Genomic DNA, 21,290 nt, shown 5'->3' on the forward strand with positions numbered 1-21,290 from the left:
AGAAATGTGCTCTCTTTCAATGTGTTCCTTGGTTGACTGTGGTGGGAAAACACTTGTATAGGTGTGGCTGGTGTTCCCCCTTCGCATAGTGTCTGTATTTGAGCCTTGCGCCTGCTCCTGGCCCCAGAAAGGACAAAGAGCCCTGGCCTGATTTAGCCCAGGCAGGGAGCAACAGTGTTTGGCCCCTATTGGGTTTCAGCTCAATGTATGGACAGGCTTCTCTGTCACAAAGGCCACTCTGTTCTGGAGCCTCATTGGGGGAGTGGGAAGGCCGTGACCCCTCAGGCTCAGAGAGGGGGTTGATGAGGAGGGTAAAAGGGGAGGGGGGATCTCTTCACCTTATGTGGATCTCTTCAACTTATTCCTCTCTCCTCTTTTCCATGTCAATAATACAAATGGACGACCGGTCCAGCAGAAACCAGGTGACAGTACTTAACACCAGAAAGGCCTTGAGGGACCACCCTTTCCAGCCAATGACGTGTCTTTTGGACATCAACATTTCAAGCTGTGCTCATCTCTTTAGACAATTCATAGTATCGTCACAGTCAGACTATTGTCAACTTAATCTTGTCATTAGGCTAACTCTATTAATATGTGTGAAATTTGTTTCAATATAGTTCAGGTATAGTTTTGATGGGGCCATCTGCACAGGCTGGCTGGCTGTGAATGACTGGTGGTGAATGGGGGGGGGTGATATGTCCTCTTAAAACTGCGTATTACAAAAATTACTGTTGGTGACATTAAGATTCTAACAACGACAGTGCGTTGTTATATAGATTTATTTAGGAAACGTCAAGGATGAGGGTGGGGGGGTAATTAAAAATGTAAGAGTAATTAAAAATGTAAATGAGTTTTGAGTCCACATGACAGTCAGCTTTTCCAGTGCTGAAAACACTTCCTCATTCACATGGGTTCTGTAGCTTGCACTTTTACACACCCTGCTTTGGCCTGTGTTCGCCAAACTTTTATCCCCATGACCTCAGACATAAAAGTCAAAACACCAGCCTGACTTATCACATCAATGGAGGGAAAAGACATGAAAACACCAGAGTCACAACACCATTTCCCTGTGTAAGTGTGTCTGTGATTGAGTGAGAGAGTAAATCTCTGTGTGGTGTGTGTGTGTGTGTGTGTGTGTGTTCCAGCTCTGCACTTCTCTGAATGGAAACTGCAGTAATGGACAGAGGTACAGGCCTGAGGGGACAGTTCTTCCTTTTTCACAGGACATCACCACTCAGTCTGTAATCAAAGCTGCAAGACACTTCCAGACACCAACCAGATGTGTGATTTATACAATTAAAGCTTTACACTCGGCAGCTCTACCGCAACACAGGCACTGAGCAGCCTGAGCCTCACATAGTCCCTGTCTAACCCAGTTAGCTGAAGGGAGAGAGAGAGAGATCAGCTCTCTCTCATTCTGTACCCGTGTCTCAGAAACACCCAGCCCCTCTAGTATGTCTGAAAGCTTTACACAGCAGAAAGAGAGGCAAGAGACAGACAGGCCTCCGTGCACTGCACTCTCCTGAAGCTATAAGCTCTCCTTCTCCTGCCGTGCTCCCTCTCTCCTTCCCTCTTTCAGCTTGGAATTTCCTGTTGATGGCCCACTGCTAACACCCCACTCACTCTCATGGAAAAATTTGACAAGCTGCAAACATTTTCTCTCCACGAGCAGGAAGGCAATCAGCCAATCAGCGAAGAGAGGGAAGGAATGACAGAGTGGAGAGAAATGAGAAATGTGTCGTTGAGGGTTTTGGCGTACCAGGAGTTGCACCACACTGGCCCAGAGTCCTAATTACCCAGCCAGAGACAAGGCCTGGTAAGGCTGTAATGATACACGACTGCTCGTGATAGACACCTCTTGATAGCACATAGATGAGGCATCCACTGGTCTGGTCAGGCAAGCCTGCAGCATGTGACTGGGCCAGCAGACATGTGGAGTAGAGAGAGAGAGAGCTGCTGATATAATACAGCTCTATCAGATAAGCCAGGCCAGGGAGAGAGAGGGGGACTTTGGGAGGAAGGGGGGGAACATCAGGTAGGCTGGCCTGGCCTGAGACGGATAGACATGTGGGCAACAGATTGGATGCGTTAGCTCGTGTGGTGGTAATTGGTTTTTGTTTGGGCTGGGTGGAGAAGAGAGCCGAGGACAGCGGCCCCTGGTCTTACCAGTTGAACAGCAGGGGCACGGGATCCACGACAGCCTGGGCGCTCACAGGACAAGGGGTGCATTGAGACTGGGGAGAAGGGAAAGATGATACACGCATGAGAATGTGCAGACTGCAAACCCGGCCACTCATGTTCCCTCCACAAAGCTCCCATTTTCCCCCAACCTCCCTAGTGGTTTCCTGACGCTCTCCCTTCGCCCTCTGCATGTCTCTCTTATGTTCCAGTACAGCGTTGCCCCCAAATGGACTTGGCCAACACTGTGAAAGGTAGTCGAATACATTTCAGCCCAACTAAGGATGCAACGCCGGGATGTTTTCAGGGAGGGGGGGGGGGGGGGCTGCAGTGTATATTTTGTCCTCCCATCTTTCCCTTAGTCATAGCGCGGTTGAGTGACTCATCAAAATCCTCAGTATGCTCCTTACATCAAGAGGCACGCTCACACTGCCATAAAAGACGACACAGAATGGGGAACACAAAAGGACACACGTGCGCACGCTAACGGCTCCGAAAAGTAGGCCAGGGCATGTAGCTGTTCTTCAAGGCCTCTGCGTCATTTCTAAACGCCTGTGACAGGCATCTGCATCCAGCCAGCCTTCCATCCCCCACCACAAGACTCCTGTTTAGTGTTCCCCTGACACACATCTTTCCAGGCCTTCCCTCCTTCAGTGTCATCACACACACACACACACACACACACACACACACACACACACACACACACACACACACACACACACACACACACACACACACACACACACACACACACACACACACACACACACACACACACACACACACGATTGCATAACAGCATGTGGGGAGCGGGGGCCCCTGTGCTGTGAGTGGGGGGGGCATTGGGAGAAGGCTGGGGCTCCACTCAGTCTCTGAGCAGAAGGCCACATTCATATGCAGATACTGGGGGCCATATGTGGAGAACAGGAGAAGAACTGCCTTCCCACACTGGAACTAATCACTCGTTCACAGTGAAGCCTTCCAGGAAAACAGAAATGGAAACAAATAAAAACAAAGCAATTACACACCTTCTTTCCACCCTTTGTGTAACTTAAAATAGGGCTGCCTTTATAAACAGTCCCAGACAAATATGAAGAGGGGGCGTAAAGCAGATTTAAATCTCATCTGCTTGGCCTCAGCAGCCGACGGGTTAAAAAAAGATTGGGGAAAGTTGCATGGAGGCTAAATCTCAATTTGGCATAATGGTCCCATTTTGAAACTGTCATTTTGTCACTAAGATGGCAACTTTAAGAGCAGAGCACATCCACCATGGACAGCTCGGTGGGTAGTGTCAGTGCTAAACCAAATAGCAGTCAGAACCATTTAGGACAAAGCGATTTTCAGGTGGTGGCGTCTTTTTGGGGGGTTTAACTTGTGGTATAAACCTGGGATGGGCAGTTAGGACTGGGCTAGATAAATGTAGAGCCTTGGAATGCCATGGCTATTAACTTGGGTTTACAGCCAAAACACTAAAGATTACTACAAGCTCTACACAGATGCTAGATTGCAACACTCAATGTTGTTGTTCCACACAAAAAGGGGCAGCTCCTTGTAATATGCAAGCTAGCAAGCTTCAATGCCATACAACTCTCCTTCCGTGGCCTCCAATTGCTCTTAAATACAAGAAAAACTAAATGCATGCTCTTCAACCGATCGCTACCTGCACCTACCCGCCTGTCCAACATCACTACTCTGGACAGCTCTGACTTAGAATACCTGGACAACTACGAATACTTAGGTGTCTGGTTAGACTGTAAACTCTCCTTCCAGACCCATATCAAACATCTCCAATCCAAAGTTAAATCTAGAATTGGCTTCCTATTTCGCAACAAAGCATCCTTCACTCATGCTGCCAAACATACCCTTGTAAAACTGACCATCCTACCAATCCTTGACTTTGGCGATGTCATTTACAAAATAGCCTCCAATACCCTACTCAACAAATTGGATGCAGTCTATCACAGTGCAATCCGTTTTGTCACCAAAGCCCCATATCCTACCCACCATTGCTACCTGTACGCTCTCGTTGGCTGGCCCTCGCTTCATACTCGTCGCCAAACCCACTGGCTCCATGTCATCTACAAGACGCTGCTAGGTAAAGTCCCCCCTAATCTCAGCTAGCTGGTCACCATAGCATCTCCCACCTGTAGCACACGCTCCAGCAGGTATATCTCTCTAGTCACCCCCAAAACCAATTCTTTCTTTGGCCGCCTCTCCTTCCAGTTCTCTGCTACCAATGACTGGACCGAACTACAAAAATATCTGAAACTGGAAACACTTATCTCCCTCACTAGCTTTAAGCACCAACTGCCAGAGCATCTTACAGATTACTGCACCTGTACATAGCCCACCTATAATTTAGCCCAAACAACTACCTCTTTCCCAACTGTATTTTATTTATTTCTTTATTTTGCTCCTTTGCACCCCATTATTTTTATTTCTACTTTGCACAATTTTCCATTGCAAAACTACCATTCCAGTGTTTTACTTGCTATATATTGTATTTACTTTGCCACCATGGCCCTTTTTGCCTTTACCTCCCTTCTCACCTCATTTGCTCACATTGTATATAGACTTGTTTATACTGTATTATTGACTGTATGTTTGTTTTACTCCATGTGTAACTCTGTGTCGTTGTATCTGTCGAACTGCTTTGCTTTATCTTGGCCAGGTAGCAATTGTAAATGAGAACTTGTTCTCAACTTGCCTACCTGGTTAAATAAAGGTGAAATAAAATAAAAAATATGCTCTGATATTCGACATAGTGTTTTTTTGCTACCTGAAAATTGAAAACGCGCTGTATCATCCTTCCACAGCCGTGGGGGCAGTGTTGTTGCTTGGTTCCTTGATCTAATTTACAGGCTGCATAGACTATTCATAAAAGTAGTCCTTTTGGAATTGATTACCAAATATAATCTCAGCAACTGTTTAAACAGTAAACCAAACAACAGGAATCCACCCCTAACTGTATTATGTTTAGAAGTAATAACTTGGCCTGTAATAACTGATTACAAAGTGTGAAGGTGGCGCAAATGACCTGGCACCTAAAACTTCAAACTTTTACAGATGCACAATCGAGAGCATCCTGTCTGGCTGTATCACTGCCTGTTCTGGCAAACGCACTGCCCACAACCGCAGGGCTCTCCAGAGGGTAGTGAGGTCTGCACAGTGCATTACTGGGGGCAAACTACCCACCCTCCAGGACACCTACAGCACCTGATGTCACAGGAAGGCCAAACAGATCATCAAGGACAACAACCAACCGAGCCACTGCCTGTTCACCCCGCTATCATCTAGAAGGTGAGGTCAGTACAGGTGCATCAAAGCTGGGACTGAGAGACTGAAAAACAGCTTCTATCAAGGCCATCAGACTGTTAAATAGTCATCACTAGGCAGCTTCCACCCGGTTACGTAATCCTGTACCTTAGAGGCTGCTGCCCTATACACTTAAGACTTGAAATCACTACCCACTTTAATAATGGAACACTAGTCACTTCAATGTTTACATATTTTTGCTTTAATCATCTCATATGCATGTACTGTACTCTATTCTACTTAGATTTATATATTTATGAATTCCTTTCTTTTACTTTTAGATTTGTGTGTATTGTTGTGAATTGTTAGATATTAATGCACTGTTGGACACCCGCAATAACGTCTGCTAAACATGTGTATGTGACCAATACCATTTGATTTGCTAGGCTGCCAACTAGCTAATACTACTAGCAAGGGAAGGCGACTCCAAAGTGTCCACTACTCCAAGTATCCCAATTCCGATCACGTACACAGATCAACGGAGTGAAGCTTGAAGTAACCTTTACGCCTGGCTACAAACAAGAGCATACCTTTGGGGGGGGGGGGCCTCTTACCGTATGATATACATTTCTTGACATCAAACCATTGGGTTTAGGTGTTAACTGTTCCCGCTAGACAGTAAGAAATAAAAATATATCGGAGAAGTACGTGATTCCCATTAGAAGAAAGTAGTTTCCCATTAGACAAGGAGAATCAAAGATGGAGTCAAGGGGTCGTATTAGCTTTTAGAAATACGCCTGATCAAAATGCATACCATCTGCGTCTGAAACCATTTCACCTGGATTTTATATTGAAAGTCGACAGTGTTCATTTCGCTTCAACAGATTGATCAGAAGAAAAACCACACCGGAGAAAGGTACTTCAGTCAGAGCGTTGTCTGCTGATCGAATGCCCGTTCGTGAATGCAGGAATCGGATTTATCAAGACAATAGTAAATATTTATCAGTGTGAAGCACAACTGAAGCGCACTAAATTAGTCCTTTTACATCCCGATTTGGAGCGAAATGTAACTGAAGTCGAGCAGAAATAACAATAAGAAGCATTACAGATCTGGCCAAAAAAATGCAGAATTCTAAGTTAACGCAACCCTGGGAGTTGCATGCGTGTTTGCTGGAGATATTGTAAGAGCTACTACCTACAGTGGGCATGGTTCTCCCTCCAGAATGAAACAGCTACGCTGTGCCGTGCTCCCTTCAAACACAAATCTCTGCCTCTCCTCTGCCAAAATACAACCCACGGTAAAATAGGACCAATTCTTAGGGTTTCTAATGAATGAGACACTCAAGGAAAGTAAGTGCAAGATATTATGTCTACACCCTATTTTTCCACTTCACATAGGCCTAAACTCTGCACCCCAGCCTGCTAAACAAATTAGGGGGAAATGTAATGAATTTAAAAGCACATTAAGTCTGTTAGTTTCGACCAGATAAGGTGCGAGCAGAGGCAGAGAGTGGGCCAGAGCTTTCTCGGGTAGGCCAGAGTCTCAGCTCCAAGTCTGTCACAGACTCAGTCAGCTTAGATCAGAGCAAACACAAAGTCACTGTACCGTGCCATACAGCCCCTGCCCTGGACTACACAGCCCAAATCCCAGCTGGGGAGACAAACACACAGGCAAACGGTCCTATAATACGTCAGCCAGTCACTCACTTGAGTGCATAAGTAAACACACAGCCAATGACCATCGTTTCACACCCGACAAAATTGGCAGTAAGTTACAGTACATTAGAGCAGCACAAACTAAGTAACAAGCTTTCTGCTCCCATGTGATTTTAAGCCATCAACCATACAACACCCAGTGGAGAAGATCCCTGCATTTCTAAAAACAGGATATGTAGCCTATGCTTTCTGGTTGGTTGCTAGTGGATTTCAGGAATTAGGTCAGAGTGAAGGCTGTGAGGGCTGTGTTGAGGAGAAGGGTTGTGTTTAAACATGACATGTTCCCTCTGCTTTGCATTCCTTGATTTTAGTTATAGTACATTGAAAATGCAAGGTGAACATGAAACTCTGAGACAAACACCATAGAACTTCCCAAAAACAACACACTGCATGACGACATCATGCAGCACCATTCCAAAATGAGAAGACAAATCAATCACGACAAATAGCTCACAAATCACACAGATACTTGGTCAAAAAAAAAAAAAAAAAAAAGGCAGAGAAAAATGTATTCAAATTAAATAATGGTGCCCTAACCAAATCCAAACCACATTCATTTTCTCTCTTTCTTGCCTTCTGAATGTGAGAATCTGTGGAGTGCAAAAATCCACGGGCATGTGAAACGTAGAAAAATGAGTCATGGTGACCTACATAGGCAGTGTGTGGAAGAGAGGGTTGTGCTTCCGCATAGAGAAGTATTTACTTGGCTCCATTCTGCATGCACCTTCATAGGGGAGGGGAGGAGGAAAAACAGAGGAGGGGGAGAAGGGGCTATGAATGAAGAGCAGGAGAGATGGAGAGAGCAATAGAACTGAAATAACATTGCAGGGTAGAGTATTGAGATAAAATCTGGGAGAGAGAATGGAGTGATTCTCCGTGTTCTTTCTCCAACAGAACAGCTCGAGGAGAAGACAGGGAAGTTGTCATTTATTTGATTGAATAACCGAAACATACCATCTACTTGCAGTGAAGCCGCTCAACAACTCCACCACACCAGTCATCCAACAGACTCCCATTCAGAGCGATACACAGAAGCATCCAGGGTCAATACCCTGCTCAAGGGCACGTTGACAGATCTCCCACCAGGCCAAAAAACGTGAACCCGAACCCTCCAAGATCCGCCCACAGTTCCCAAATAGCTGTCACTCAACCACCCGAGAAATAAAAAATACTATTAATTCCATTCCCAAGAACCCTCCAACGCACCAAAAACCAAGAAAATTAACTGAAGAGAAAAAATGACGGAAGAAAACTGCAAACAACAATGCACAAAACCCCACAAACGGCATCAGCCGCAGGTAAAAACCGGCATCTGCTATAAAACACTGCCCCTCAGTGTCATTCAAACGTACTTTTTATTATGTTTTATTTGGACTTTATCGTTGACCATCATTCTATCTCCCGCACAGCAACTCCACTCCCACTTGTTTCCAATTCCACATCCCAACCCTCAGCTTCCCTCAGCCCATCCCATCTATCTCTGCTGGCCACCCACTTCGGGTTTCTACGCAACATACACAGTGGGGCAAAAAATATTTAGTCAGCCACCAATTGTGCAAGTTCTCCCACTTAAAAAGATGAGGCCTGTAATCTTCATCATAGGTACACTTCAACTATGACAGACAAAATGAGAAAAAAAATCCAGAAAATCACATTGTAGGATTTTTAATGAATTTATTTGCAAATTATGGTGGAAAATAAGTATTTGGTCAATAAGAAAAGTTCCTCGATACTTTGTTATATACCCTTTGTTGGCAATGACAGAGGTCAAACATTTTCTGTAAGTCTTCACACACTGTTGCTGGTATTTTGGTCCATTCCACCATGCAGATCTCCTCTAGAGCAGTGATGTTTTGGGGCTGTTGCTGGGCAACACGGAATTTCAACTACCTCCAAAGATTTTCTATGGGGTTGAGATCTGGAGACTGGCTAGGCCACTCCAGGAGCTTGAAATGCTTCTTACGAAGCCACTCCTTCATTGCCCGGTCGGTGTGTTTGGGATCATTGTCATGCTGAAAGACCCAGTCACGTTTCATCTTCAATGCCCTTGCTGATGGAAGGAGGTTTTCACTCAAAATCTCACGATACATGGCCCCATTCATTCTTTCCTTTACACGGATCAGACGTCCTGGTCCCTTTGCAGAAAAACAGCCCCAAAGCATGATGTTTCCACACCCATGCTTCACAGTAGGTATGGTGTTCTTTGGATGCAACTCAGCATTCTTTGTCCTCCAAACACGACGAGTTGAGTTTTTACCAAGAAGTTATATTTTGGTTTCATCTGACCATATGACATTCTCCCAATCTTCTTCTGGATCATCCAAATTCTCTCTAGCAAACTTCAGACGGGCCTGCACATGTACTGGCTTAAGCAGGGGGACACGTCTGGCACTGCAGTATTTGAGTCCCTGGCGGCGTAGTGTGTTATTGATGGTAGTCTTTGTTACTTTGGTCCCAGCACTCTGCAGGTCATTCACTAGGTCCCCCCGTGTGGTTCTGGGATTTTTGCTCACCGTTCTTGTGATCATTTTGACTCCACGGGGTGAAATCTTGTGTGGAGCCCCAGATCGAGGGAGATTATCAGTGATTTTGTATGTCTTCCATTTTCTAATAATTGCTCCCACAGTTGATTTCTTCAAACCAAGCTGCTTACCTATTGCAGATTCAGTCTTCCCAGCCTGGTGCAGGTCTACAATTTTGTTTCTGGTGTCCTTTGACAGCTCTTTGGTCTTGGCCATAGTGGAGTTTGGAGTGTGACTGTTTGAGGTTGTGGACAGATAACAAGTTCAAACAGGTGCCATTAATACAGGTAGCGAGTGGAGGACAGAGGAGCCTCTTAAAGAAGAAGTTACAGGTCTGTGAGAGCCAGAAATCTTGCTTGTTTGTAGGTGACCAAATACTTATTTTCCACCATAATTAGCAAAGAAATTGATTAGAAAAATCTACAATGTGATTTTCTGATTTTTTTTCTAATTGTCGGTCATAGTTGAAGTGTACCCATGATGAAAATTACAGGCCTCATCTTTTTAAGTAGGAGAACTTGCACAATTGGTGGCTGACTAAATACTTTTTTGCCCCACTGCATCTTTCAACTATGCTGTGATGTTTAATGTACAATTTATCTAATCGAATCCACAGATTGCAGGTTGAAAATAAATACTTTAACTAAGAGTATTAGTATACTAGTAATTGACTGACCCGGTCGCTCCAGATCTCCCAACAACACTATATCTAGGGTCAATTTTAGATTAATGTTACGCATTTTCAGCCATTCCTGAACCGGAGACCAGAAACAGGCTACCTGAGGGCAATACCAAAATGAAATAGTCTATTGATTCTGTATTCTCACAACAAAATCTGCAGAGCTTCGATGATTTTATGCCATAACTTAACTGACTTACCTCATTACATAAAAGGTCAAATAAAATAAATAAAATATGCCCCAAATATTAAACATTTTGTTGGTGGCAAGAATTCGATATAATAATTTTAGCTGAAAAGTCTTGAATCTTGCTTCGTTTTACTTATTAACTCATACACCCTTGTACATCAAATCTCTTCCAAACTATTTTGCAATCTGTATGGCACAGTTGTCAACATCCTGGTCATCAAATGAAACTGGTATACTTTCCTATTTATGCTATTTTTATTCCTCTGACAGTTTTGATCCTTTATATTGGGCAGACAGACCAGTTCCCTACCTCCTTCCACTGCCACCTACATCCTCCATTTTTGGGGTAATGCTGTAATCAATTGGTTGTTCTCTTGGATTGAGCAGACCTTCCTGTACAATTCTGATAACTCCATGAAGGACATAACTCTACCATGCCAATTTACAATATAATTTAAGAACAAAATACCATTTTCAAAAAATCTTTCCCATAAATACGGGTATTTTATCAACCAGCACCGAGTTCAGCCGTAATATTTGTTGTAATATTTGTTCCATCTTTTCACGGTGATGAAAATGAAATTGTAGCCAGCTCTGCAATGCTTGTTTGAAAAACAGAAATACTTTGAAAAAAGTATAATTTTAAAATAATCGAAAATGAGGACAGGGAAGTTAGTTGGAGACGGAACAACGAGGGGGAGGAAGTAATCTTTGAAACAGCCATTATTACTGGACCTTCCTGACTGCACCCCTGCCCAAATCTCTAGTCCTTTCCCCACTCTCAGACACAGCACTTGATCTATTCGAAAGACGGACAGACACAGGAGCCAAACACATTCCACACAACAGATGCACATAAACACGCACAGACACACAAAAACACTTCAGGCAGGGTCCTGGTAGGAAACAGGTCTGCACTCTCTCCTCTCAGCAACCACACATAGGAAAAGAATCCCAAAAGGCTTCCCTGGCTGCTTTCACAATAATCCACTCATACTTTTAAGGAAAGCACCATTAACCTCTCCAGGTTCTGTGGGACGCTAGCGTACCACCGGGCCAACATCCAGTGAGATTGCAGAGCACCAAATTCAAATACAGAAGTACTCATTATAAAATTTCAGAAAACAAAAAAACATATTTGACAGGTTTAAAGATGAACTTCTTGTGAATCCAACCACTGTGTCAGATTTTTTAAATGCTTTACGGCGAAAGCATACCGTACGATTATTTGAGAACATAGCCCAGCAGACAAACCATTACAAACACTAACCAGCCAAGTAGAAGAGTTACACAAGTCAGAAATAGAGATAACATTAATCCCTTACCTTTGATGATCTTCATATGGTTGCACTCAGAAGACATTGAGTTCCTTTTGTTCGATAGTCTCTTTATATCCAAAATCCTCAGTTTTGTTCGCGTGTTTTCTTCAGTAATCCACAGACTCAAGCGCAGTCAAAACTGGCAGACAAAAAAATCCAAATTGAATCCGTAAAGTTCATAGAAACATGTAAAACAATGTTTATATTCAATCCTCAGGTTGTTTTTAGCCTAAATAATCAATAATATTTCAACCAGACAATAACGTAGTCAATATAAAAGATAAACAAGAAAGGCACTCTCTCGGTCGTGCGCATGAAAAAGCTCTGTGACACGGCAGGGTCCACTCATTCAAACTGCTCTTATTCCCTCATTTTTCAGAATACAAGCCTGAAACATCTAGTTGACATCTAGTGGAAGGCATAGAAACTGCAATTTCAGTCCTAAGTCAATGGATACTGTAATGGCATTGAATAGAAAACTACAAAACCAACAAAAAAAAACTACTTCCGGGAATGTATTTTTCTCAGGTTTTCGCCTGCTAAATCAGTTATATTATACACACAGACAATATTTTAACAGTTTTGGAAACGTTAGTGTTTTCTATCCAAATCTACCAGTTATATGCATATCATATCTTCTGGGCCCGAGTAGCAGGCAGTTTAATTTGGGTATGCTTTTCATCCAAAAATTCCAAATGCTGCCCCCTACCCTAGAGAAGTTAACTGGGGGGAAAAAGTAGATTCATCTGCTCACTGCCTTGGATCTATAGGCGCGCGCACACACACACACACACACACACACACACACACACACACACACACACACACACACACACACACACACACACACACACACACACACACACACACACACACACACACACACACACATACACACACACACATATATAAAGAACCTTTCCTAGTATAAGCCTATTGAATTGCCTCTGGTGCACATGAGGGCAACAGCATTCCATGTTTAATCAATAGGCTCTGCAGAAGTATTCAGTTCCCTTTGAAGCCCAGCCCTGGATCTGGTTTCCTAATCGCATCCCCATCCCCCCAGCCTTTCCAATACAATGTAGCTGTTTTCACACACTGCATGAGGCCGAGCTGGGTCAGCCTGTTTAGGGAGAGGGAGGAGGAGAGAGACCTGTCCCTGGCTAAAACACAAATTGACAAGATTGGACAAAATCCCAGACTAGGGCCAGCATTCAACACAACTAGCATCCTGCACACAGCTAGCTAATGGTGGAATTATCTTACTCCAAAGGTGCTTTACGGAAATCAATTATACAGCTCTCATCCAATCACAACAGCGGGAGAGGTTCTGTCTGATATTTAAGTAGCCAACAACATTCTATGCAGCAGTGTGTTGAGAATTAATAGATTTTCTAAGGTGTCATGTAGGAAAATATCTTCATACAGAGAAACAAAACAAGAATAAAGTGTAGGTTTGTGTTATGCTGGGGAAAAAACTAAAACCAAGCATCTTTAAAGGGATACTTTGGGATTTTGGCAATAAGGCAATTTATCTACTTCCCCAGAGTCAGATTAAGTCATGGATACCATTTATGTCTGTGTCCAGTATGAAGGAAATTAAAGGTAGTTTTGTGTACCAATGCTAACTAGCATTAGCGCAATGACAGGAAGTCTAAGGGTATCGACTAGCATGATAGCACATAGAATTCAAGTCATTGCTATCTACAAGCATGCTGAAAGATACCAAGACTTCCAGTCATTGCGCTAACGCTAGTTAGCATATGCACTAGCGCTAGTTAGCAACTTCCTTCAAAGTGCTCGCAGGGACATAAAAAAGGTATCCACAAGTTCATCTGACTCTTGGGAAGGAGATAAAGGGCCTCATTGCCAAAATCCCAAAGTATCCCTTTAAGAGTGGTAGCGGGTTAGCTCAGAGAAAACTCCATATGGTGAGGGAGGAATTGCTCAGCAAAAGGCAAACAGGCTAGTTAGTGAGCTCATCCCCATATAGACCAAGCAGAGGCCTAATTGTTCAGCATTTCCCGATAGAGCTAATTAAAAAAAGAGAAGAGGTGGAGGAGGAAGCAACAGAAACAGGGCATTGATCAGCCAGGAGGGGAGGCCTAACAAACCCAGCAGGAGCTGCAGTGATACACACTCCAATATTGATGGGCCTACAAACAGAGCATTTAACAGATACAAACCCAACAACACATGAGTTGTTATCAATGATGTGTATAAACCCTGGATTGCTGATGCTAGCTATTGGCCATAGAGATGCTTTGAAGCCACTGGTTGGCCATATTGGTACTCCCCAGTAGTAGCAGTCCTCCAATGGAATTCTACAGTATTTCAATTAAATGTTTCAAAGACAAAATTACATGTATTTAAGTATTTGTTTTTGTCGTATTAGTGGGACAGCAACATTAGTACTCCAAAAATATCTAATTTGAAAATTATGCATTAAAGTGTCTAATATAATAAACATGTCAAAAACTAAACGTAGACATTAATAAATGCATTTCTACAGCTTCCAAAGTATTTTTTTTTTTTTTTTTACAATGGTGGAGGACCACCAAGATGGCTGTGCGGTGGCTTCAATACAGCGCACCCACGTCTTCAATACAGCGCACCCATGTCAGTCATCCAGGATTTATATACATCATTGGTTGTTATTGCCTAGTACTCTGGCTAGGCCTAGCATTGTGCAGAGTAGAGCCCGGCCAGTTAATAGTGTTGTTCTGGGTCAGGATTCTCCAGCTCGTCTTACTGCATTAAGAAGGGAGGGGAGGGGAGGAGACTGTGTTCTGAGGAGATTCAGCTTCTCTCTCCTCTGTGTGTCTGGTTTCTGCTGCGTCACCACTAAAGCTGGTGGGTCTGATCCCTGCCAGAAACCTGAGGGATCACACAGCCTCAGCCTGAGAGCACGGCCAGGACCAAAACCAACTCACTTTGTAGACGCACGCACACATACACATGAACGCACACACAAATACACACCGCTGTAGAACTAACAACAGCGCAAAAGTAGGACGGAGCCTAGCTTAATCCCTGTAAAACCAAAGACAACTGGCTTTGACCACCCAAGAAACAGAGGAGCAACATGAATACGTGTGTATTTCAATGCAACGTCAAGGTAGGAGTGTCTGGATCAGACCCAGTCAAATGCTAAGCGTCTGTCACTGACAGCTTCAAACGTGTACCTGCTGGTTCCAACCCAACAACACCACAATCATCTTCTTCAGCACATATTGGGTGGTAAATTGGAGACGAGCTGTCCTAGTCAGAATGGTGAAAATTGAGGACAAGCACATGGAGGCCCAGGCCTGAGACCCAGGATGTCTGCTTTCAATCGCAGCCCTCTTTTAAACAAACAACCTCTGACAAGGCCTCCTCTGAAACGCTCTCCCCTGCCCACTTTCCCCTAGATAACCTCTGTTGCAACAGGCAGCGGTGGAATACTTGATTAAATGACAGTGGTAGTGTTGCGTCTAGCCCTAATACGAAGTTTAACATTTCAGGCTATTCTGTTAAAACAACCAGAGCCTATCACACGTTATAATCAACATTTTTGTGAGGTGCAGCCAGAAACTACTTCTGTACGATGGCGAGTAGTGGGGTCAATAAACCAGGAGGATTCGCCATCATTTAAAATCTCCACTTTGGGAACAGTTTGGCTTCCCAGGTAAGGGCAATGGACAGAGAGTAGAGGTCGACCGATTAATGGCCGATTAATTAGGGCCGATTTAAAGTTTTCATAACAATAGGAAATCTGTATTTTTGGTCGACGATTTTTAAATATATATATATATATCTTTTTTTAAATGTATACCTTTATTTAACTAGGCAAGTCAGTTAAGAACATATTCTTATTTTCAGTGACTGCCTAGGAATGGTGGGTTAACTGCCTTGTTCAGGGGCAGAACGACAGATTTTCACCTTGTCAGCTCGGGGGATTCAATCTTGCAACCTTACAGTTAACTAGTCCAACGCAATAACGACCTGCCTCTCTCTCGTTGCACTCCACAAGGAGACTGCCTGTTACGCGAATGCAGTAAGTCAAGGTAAGTTGCTAGCTAGCATTACACTTATCTTATAAAAACAATCAATCATATTCACTAGTTAACTACACATGGTTGTTGATATTACTAGATATTATCTAGCGTGTCCTGCGTTGCATATAGTCTGACTGAGCATGCAAGTATCTAAGCATCTGACTGAGCGGTGGTAGGCAGAAGCAGGCGCGTAAACATTCATTCAAACAGCACATTTGCGTTTTGCCAGCAGCTCTTCGTTGTGCGTCAACATTGCGCTGCTTATAACTTCAAGCCTATCAACTCCCGAAATGAGGCTGGTGTAGCCGAAGTGAAATGGCTAGCTAGTTAGCGCGCGCTAATAGCATTTCAAACATCACTCACTCTGAGCATTCTAGTAGTTGTTCCCCTTGCTCTGCATGGGTAACGCTGCTTCGATGGTGGCTGTTGTCGTTGTGTTGCTGGTTCGAGCCCAGAGCGGAGCGAGGAGAGGGACGGAAGCTATACTATTACACTGGCAATACTAAAGTGCCTATAAGAACATCCAATAGTCAAGGGTTAATGATATACAAATGGCATAGAGGGAAAAAGTCTTATAATTCCTATAATAACTACAACCTAAAACTTCTTACCTGGGAATATTGAAGACTCATGTTAAAAGGAACCACCAGCTTTCATATGTTCTCATGTTCTGAGCAAGGAACTGAAACGTTAGCTTTCTTACATAGCACATATTGCACTTTTACTTTCTTCTCCAACACTTTGTTTTTGCATTATTTAAACCAAATTGAACATGTATCATTACGTACTTGAGGCTAAATGTATTTTATTGATGTATTATATTAAGTTAAAATAAGTGTTCATTCTGCAGTTGTAATTGTCATTATTACAAAAAAAGAAAGAAAAAGAAATTGTCCGATTAATCGGTATCGGCGTTGAAAAATCATAATCGGTCGACCTCTAACAGAGAGTTGGGGATAAAACAGGATATTGCCACTGCTCAATGAGAAAAGCCTATGTAGCTGTCAACACCTCAAACATGTTGACACATTTATGCCGAAATTACCCCCGTATTCCTACCGGTGGAGTGAGACGAAAACACAAAGAAACTATTTTCTCTCCGCTCTGCATTCAAGCATTCCTTTGCGGCTGATTCTGACCGGGCCAAAGAAATTAGGGGATTTATAGCCGCAAACATGCGCCCATTCTCGGCTGTTGAGAAGAAGAGGTTTCATTCAGCACCTTGTGAAAGTGCTCGAGCCACATTACGAACTCCCCTCCCGCGCCCATTTCAGCAAACCAGTAGTACCTGCTCTATATAAGCAAGCTAAAGCCACAGTTGTCAATGATTTGGCCAATGCACCCCGTGTTGAGCTAACCACAGACGGATGGACCTACAGAGAACTACTTAAAAGGAAAGAATCACCCATTTTGAATGTTGTTTTGTTTTGTGCATCTCTGAGCAATGTTCTATCGGTTTCCGGGATCATTTCATATGTGTCTGAGCTTTTGTCGTTCAAGCAGGCAGTAAATTGGCCGGTATGACATAGAAATGCAATAAAGCCGCTCACTCCACTGGAAGTTAAAAGGAATACGACTTTTAGATTGCGAAAACGTCTATCATACATGTCAGATTTCAACACTGGCCGACATCGTAACGCAGGAGGTCGTAGTCTCTCGAATGAGCCATTGATCATATTTATGCTATATTCCTACCTCCACACATGTGTCATTTAGAGACCACCACATTTCTCCCATTTGTCTGCCTCTTCAGTCCAGGGTACATTGCATGATGCCGTGGCATCCACTCTGCGTGGCACATCGATCTGCAGGTTGAACATAGTGAGATTGTACACACCTACATTGATAGTGCAGCTTGTTTGGGAGATTTTACAGCCAACGAGATACTTACTTCACATGCCGACATTGACTTTGGTATTATAGTGTGTAGCTAAGTTTACCAGCTAGCTACACTTAATGACCAAATGTATGTGGATACCTGCTCTCCGAACATCTCATTCCAAAATCATGGGCATTAATATGGAGTTGGTCCCCCTTTGCTGCTATAATAGCCTCCACTCTTCTGGGAAGGCTTCCAACCAGATGTTGGAACATTGCTGTGGGAACTTGCTCTATTGAGCTAAAAGAGCATTAGTGAGGTCGGGCACTGATGTCGAGACAGTAGGCCTGGCTCGCAGTCGGAGTTCCAATTCATCCCAAAGGTGTTTGATGGGGTTGAGGTCAGGGCTCTGTGCAGGCCCGTCATGTTCTTCCACACCGATCTCGACAAACCATTAATGTATGGACCTCGCTTTGTGAACGGGGGCATTGTCATGCTGAAACAGTAAAGGGTCTTAGCCAAACTGTTGCCACAGATTTGGAAGAACAGAATCATCTAGAATGTCATAGCATTAAGATATCCCTTCACTGGAACTAAGGGCCTAGCCCTAAACCTGATAAATAGCCACAGACCATTACTCCTCCAGAGAACGAGTTTCCACGGGTCCAGAGTCCAAAAGTGGTGAGCTTTACACCACTCCAGCCGACGCTTGGCATTGCGCATTGTGATCTTCTATTTCATGAAGCTCCCGACGAACAGTTCTCGTGCTGACTTTTCTTCCAAAGGCAGTTTGGAACTCGCTATTGAGTGTTGCAACCGAGGACATGCGATTTTTACAAACTCTGCGTACCACATTGCGCCTAGCCGTTGCTGCTCCTAGACATTTCCACGTCCCAATAACAGCACTTACAATTGATCGGTGCAGTTCAAGCTGGGCAGACATTTTACAAAATGACTTGTTGGAAAGCAGGCATCCTATGACGGTGCCACTTTGAAAGTCACAGAGCTCTTCAGTAAGGGCCATTCCACTGCCAATGTTTTTCAATTGAGATTGCATGGCTGTGTGCTCGATTTTATACACCTGCCAGCAATGGGTGTGGCTGAAATAGCTGAATCCACTAATTTGAAGGGGTATCCACATACCTTTGTAGTGCAGTGTACCTAGCTAGCCAGCCCATAGAGAAAGGGAAAGGAGATACCTAGTCACTTGTACAACTGAATGCATTCAACTGAAATGAGTCTTCCAGCGAGCACTGCATTGTGGGTTTTGTAGTCGACTTGAGCTGCAACAGATTTTCACAATGATTGAATTGCTACCAACCTTAAAGTAACGATAAAATTAAACATTTGTTCACCAGAAATGTAACAGTGTAAATTATGGGAATTGGTAGTTTTTGGGAGGATTTATCACTTTACCCCAGAGGCGGAGAGGATAAGTACCTGCTGCAGACCCCTTTGAGAGAGTCTGCAGAATCATTTTCTCTATGGAAGAAAAACATTATAGTACAGGCCTATACAATGTCTGAACCATATTCACAAGCACATATCACTTTATTTTAGGGTTTTTTGATGAGTCATGTGCTTTCACAAAAATCAGGAATACCAACACTTTGCATTTTCTTTAATAAACCAAAATTAACTACAGTAACTGTTGGCATTTAACTTTCCCGCTGTACCAAAACTGAACCTTAATCCCAAAATCCAAATACATACCGAAAAGGTGGGTTTGGTGAAGCATTAACACTCCTAAACCCTAGCGAAAGTTAAGCACTTGCTAAGGAGTTGATTGGACTGTGGTGTGGCCGTTTGAATCTTAATTCGCAGGTCCCCTCTGGTCATGTCCGTCCTCAATTTTAATATGAGCCTAATCATCTGGCATCAAAACCAGCTGGTAGGAGGTGTGGAGGGGGCAGAAGATGGAGGAGAGGCGGAGACAGGAGAGAGGCCTGACTGGTCACAGCATGTTGACTGGGCAGCGGCAGGAAGCAGCACTGAGGTGTGACCAGTGGAGGGGAGATGCACTAAAAGGAGCATGTGAATAATTGATGATTGAGCCAGGAGGCCAGGCCACAGTGCTAATGCAGAGAGCCTCTTCATAAAGTAGCCTGGATACAGTTACAGATTACATCACCCCTCCCTTCATCACCCTGCCTCCAAACTCTCCTCCCCCATCCGCAGCACAGTCTTTGGGATGCATTATTAATCCGACCCGGGGATTGCACAGGCCTGCTGAATCGAGATGCACTACATTTCGCTCTTCCCCTCTAGTTTTTTCTATCTCTCAAACACACACACCTAGATAGATCAAACAAGTGCTTGACCAGTCAGGAATTACAGAGGAGAGGAGGGTGTGAGGGTAAGTATTGAGAATAAAGAATGGAAAAACAAACTATTACAGAAACGTATATGGTTTCACAAAAGGGCTATGTCATGAAGCCCCAGTGTCGTATTAGCTTTTAGAAATTGCCATTTTCAAAATGTAGACCATCCCCCCAAAAAACAGCATTTTAAACAGTTTCAACTGAGTTTTACATTGAGGGTCAACAGCAACAGCGTTTACACAGGTAGCCTAGAGCATTGGGCCAGTAACCAAAAGGTCTCTGGTTCGAATCTCTGAGCCGGTAAGGTAAAAACTCTACTGTTATGCCCTGAAAGCAAGGCAATTATATCCCAACAACTTCTCTCCGAGCACCGATGACCCGGACCAGGGTTAGCGCACTCTCAAATGTTTTTTGCCATCATTGTAACCCTGCCACACACACACACACTATATGACACATTAAACATAAGAAAGAGTGTGAGTTCTGGTCAAAACCCAGCTCATGGTAAGTGACAAAGAGCTCTTATAGGACCAGGGCACAAATAATAAATCAATCATTAGGCTCTTTATTTAGCTATCTTACATATACAACTATTTGTTCATCGAAAATGGTGAATAACGTACCACAGGTTAAGGAGAGGGGTGTTCTTGAAAGGATGGGTTGTAATTGAAGAGAGGCTCAGTTTTAAATAATTTTCCACACAGTCTGTGCCTGTATTTCATTTTCATGCTAGTGAGGGCCGAGAATCCACTGTCACATAGGTACATGGTTGCAAAGGGCATCAGTGTCTTAACAGCGCGATTTGCCAAGGCAGGATACTCAGAGCACAGCCCAGTCCAGAAATCTGGCAGCGGCTTCTGATTAAAGTACATTTTTCACAGAACCGCTTGATGCAATTTCGATGAGGCTCTCTTGTTCAGGTATTGTTAAGTGGACTGGAGGCAGGGCATGAAAGGGATAACGAATCCAGTTGTTTGTGTCATCCGCTTCGTGAAAGTACCTGCGTAATTGCGCACCCAGCTTTCACTGAACACTAGATGGTTTCATTTTATTTTTGGCAGTGAAACGAGGCTACTCAGGCGAGAAAAAGACCTCACCCAAATGTATAACCCCGTTGAAAAACATAAATAGACGGTTTGAAAATATGACGAAGAAAAAAATTTTTTTTTTTTTAATGTGAATCACATTTTATTTCGAGTACCCCGACAGCATTGCAACTACATACCCCAGTTTGTGAATACCTGCCTTACC

At 43.6% G+C, this 21,290-nt stretch overlaps 1 protein-coding gene across 1 annotated transcript in view; it reads right to left on the reverse strand.

Moving 5' to 3' along the window:
• The window catches only part of LOC124035809 (ankyrin repeat domain-containing protein 11-like), a 147,320-nt gene that overhangs the window by 62,125 nt on the left and 63,905 nt on the right, over window positions 1–21,290 (reverse strand). The window contains 1 exon segment of the mRNA XM_046349574.1: window positions 2,167–2,234. The gene's annotated coding sequence lies outside the window, so the exon portion shown is untranslated.

The sequence above is a fragment of the Oncorhynchus gorbuscha genome, linkage group LG05 (assembly GCF_021184085.1).
Source record: "Oncorhynchus gorbuscha isolate QuinsamMale2020 ecotype Even-year linkage group LG05, OgorEven_v1.0, whole genome shotgun sequence".
Classification (NCBI taxonomy): Eukaryota; Metazoa; Chordata; class Actinopteri; order Salmoniformes; family Salmonidae; genus Oncorhynchus; species Oncorhynchus gorbuscha.